This window comes from Rhinatrema bivittatum, chromosome 5 (genome assembly GCF_901001135.1).
Source record: "Rhinatrema bivittatum chromosome 5, aRhiBiv1.1, whole genome shotgun sequence".
NCBI classification, from domain to species: domain Eukaryota; kingdom Metazoa; phylum Chordata; class Amphibia; order Gymnophiona; family Rhinatrematidae; genus Rhinatrema; species Rhinatrema bivittatum.
The window spans coordinates 97,997,373-98,001,194 of record NC_042619.1 but is presented as its reverse complement, the minus strand read 5'-3'; positions in this window follow the sequence as shown (position 1 = coordinate 98,001,194).

Genomic DNA, 3,822 nt, shown 5'->3' with positions numbered 1-3,822 from the left:
ATCGATTGAGAATACTCATGAGGCAACTCCCACACATGTTCAGTAGTGCTAAAAACTCTTTTAGCTAGAAGAGATAAGATCGTTCAGTGCTGCCAGATGATATCACTCACGTCATGGCTAATTCATCCTGCTATCTAAGGAAAACATTATTTACAGTATGCAAACCTATTTACCAAGTATAAAATCAACTAATTTCCTAGCGTGTAGCCAGATGGACTCAGAACAAATGGGTATAGTATGCTCGTGCTGGCAGTTGGAGATGGATCTGACGTCAGCACGGGTATATATACCCCCACAGGAAGCGTAGCAACTCAGTAATTTCCGTCTCCAAAGCAGTTTGGAGAGCCTGCACGCTCGCAGAGTGTGTTTTCCAATACTACTTTCTACTTTCTACTTTCTATATTCTACTTACTAAATTTCTACAGGAACATCGAGCCCCGCACTCCAGCGGTGATACCCTCGGGTCCCTCCCCCAGTTGAGTTTCCCGGGGTGATTTCCGCGATCCCTCAGAGGTCTAGGCCTCGGTCCGGCGGCCAAATCGCGGCAGGGATCTAGCCCCCGAGCGAGAAGGGCTCGGGTCGGGCTGAGAGGCGCCTCGGTCCCGGCGTGGACTTAGCCCCGAGCGAGATGAGTTCGGCGGCGTAGAGGCAGCGGGTGAATTTCCTCAAGCGCGGCGGTGAAGGTATTTCCCCTCTCCCCCCGCAGCCGGAGACCGCTCGGGTTCCAACCGGGAAGCGCCGAGGATCAGGTAAGGCGTACATCTCTTACTTTTTGGTCTCCGAGGGACGAGGATCGGTGGCGTTGCCTGCATGTGGCATGCCGTGGAGGTCGCCATTTTGTCTGCCTTGTTCAGGTATTGAGCGCCCATGATAGGCGCCTTTCTATGATTCAGCGCCTTTTGGATATCATTGAGCGTATATGGCTGACCGCATACTAATGAGCACATATTGGATATCATTGAGTGTATGTTGCTGACCGCATACTAATGAGCACATAGTGGATATCATTGAGCGTATATTGCTGCCGCATATTATTGAGCGCCTGTTGTATTAAGCGCAGATTGCTGCCGCATATTATTGAGCGCATATTGTACTGGGCGTATATTCTTCAGCGCTACATTCCCAAGCCGCGATGGAACAGAACGCCTCAGCGTCTTCAGCGGCGGCGCCTCCTGATTCTGGCATTAAAGCCCTCTGCCTCTGCTCAGCATGCCAGCTTAGAGCCACGCACAGCGAGGAGCCAGACTCCCTTTGTGCCCAATGTGAGGAGGCAGTGGGAGCCTCGGGCCAGGGCCAGTCTCAACCGAGGTTTGCTGACAGTTCCCCAGGGGCCACCTCGGATCTAGCGGGCAGTCTCGAACAACCTGGAATCCCGAGGGACCTGATACCCCGACGACTAGAGACTGCTTCCATTTCCTGGGTAGATCTCTTTAAGGGGATTCATGCCTTTGTACAGATGCAATCAGCTTCCCGTCCAGGCCCTGCTGCTGCTGCCGCTGCTGTTGTTACTCCAGCTGATCCTGCCCCTGGACCTTCGCGCCCTTATCCTGGGCAACCGCCTCTGAGCAGTCCGGTTCAGGCTGACCCTGATGTCTCGGAGGACGAGTCCGAACCCCCGGAGGAGGGGGAACTTCCCTCGGGGATTGAGCCATATCGAACCATGAGGCGGTTCTTTCCCAAGGAAGATCTCTCCGACCTGGTATCTCAGTGCCTGGCGGAGTTGGCTATTACAGGTCCCAGCACTACGGCGCCCTCTACGCAGAACCCTCTGCTGGAAGGTCTTCGTCCTACAGCCCACCATTTTCCCTTCTTGCAAGCAGCACAGCAATTGATAGATTTGGAATGGGCTGCACCAGCGGCCTCATTCAAAGGGGGTCGGGCCCTGACGGGCATGTACCTCCTGGAACCGGCAATTAAGAAGATGTTGGCGTGCCCTCAGGTGGACACCTTGGTTAGCGCTGTGGTCAAGTGCACTACCATTCCAGTTGAAGGGGGGGCGGCCCTCAAGGAGCCTCATGACCGGCGACTGGACGCCATCCTGAAACAGACCTTTGAGGTGGCAGCTCAATCTTTGCAGATCGCAACCTGCTGCACAGTGGTGACACGTTCCTGTTTGTCACAGGTCAGGAACAATGCTCCGGCAACAGACATGGAGTCAGCTCTCTCGTTCCTCACGGATGCTGCATCAGACCTAGTCCGTACGACAGCCAAGGGGGTCTCATCCTCCGTAGCCGCCAGGAGGCAGCTCTGGATACGGAATTGGTCAGCAGATGCTCCTTCGAAGACACGCCTCACCAGAATGCCCTTTAGGGGTTCTTTCCTGTTCGGCAGCGACCTTGATAAACTGGCCAGCACATGGGGTGCCTCTCCAGTACCTCGACTGCCGGAAGATCGGTTCAGAAGGAACCAGCACGCCTTTCCTAGGCCCTCCAGAGGTAGAAGCTCCCAGCGCTTCACTCCCTATAGGAGTCGCTACCAGGCACCTCGTCCGCAGGCTAGGAACCAGTCCTTTCGGACCAAGCAGCACAAGACGGGAGCCGGCTCGGGTTCACGGCCCGGCCGCACCTCCCAATGAGAATCAGCCGATCCATCTGGGGGACGGAGCCATAGAGGGCAGGTTAACCCTCTTCTACCCCAGATGAGTCGAGATTACGTCAGACCAGTGGGTCCTCGCCATCATCCGAGAGGGGTATTATCTGGACTTCATCACCTCCCTCCGGACAGGTTTGTGGAATCTTCGTGTCCAATACACAAGAAGGCAGCATTAGAAGCTACCCTGGCGAGGCTCCTGCTCTTGAAAGCCATCATCCCAGTACCTGCATGGGAAATGAATTCTGGACACTATTCCATTTATTTCATGGTACCCAAGAAAGAGGGCACTTTCCGGCCCGTACTGGACCTCAAGTCAGTCAATCGATACTTAAGGGTCCCGAGGTTTCACATGGAAACTCTGCACTCGGTCAAGACCGCAGTACAGCCAGGAGAATTCCTTACGGCCTTAGACTTGTCAGAAGCCTACCTGCATATCCCGATCCATCCGGATCATCAGCGCTACCTACGTTTCAAGATTCTGGGACGCCACTTCCAATTCCGGGCTCTGCCCTTCGGGTTCGCCACAGCGCCGCGGACCTTCACCAAGGTGGTCGTAGTGGTAGCAGCGGCGCTCAGACGGGAAGGAATCCTTGTCCATCCCTACCTAGACGATTGGCTGATCAGAGTGAAATCACGAGAGGAGAGCCATCGGGCTACCAACAGAGTAATCGCCCTTCTGGAAAGCCTGGGATGGGTAGTCAACCTCAACAAGAGTTGCCTACAGCCTTCCCAATCACTGGAATACCTGGGAGTACAGTTCAACACCTAGGCAGACAAAGTCAGTCTCACTACCAAGAGAAGGTTAAAACTTCAGACGCGTCTCCGGTCCTTGATGGGAGCCAGCCGGCCCATAGCTTGGGACTATCTGCAGGTTCTCGGCCTCATGGCATCCACCCTGGAAGTGGTACCCTGGGCAAGGGCCCATATGAGACCTCTACAACGCTCCCTGCTCTCTCGCTGGAGCCACCGCTTCCAGAATTATTCCGTGCATCTACCTCTGCCAGCCAGAGTGAGGACCCAGTTACGGTGGTGGTTGCAGTCCAACCACACAAGCAGGGGGTCGAAGATGTCCTCCCCCACGTGGACTCTGCTCACCACAGATGCCAGCCTGAGCGGCTGGGGAGCACACTGCGAAGAACTCACCGCACAAGGGCGGTGGAACAGAGAAGAGTCAGGGTGGAACATCAACCGTCTAGAGGCACGGGCAGTCCGGTTAGCCTGCCTGCAATT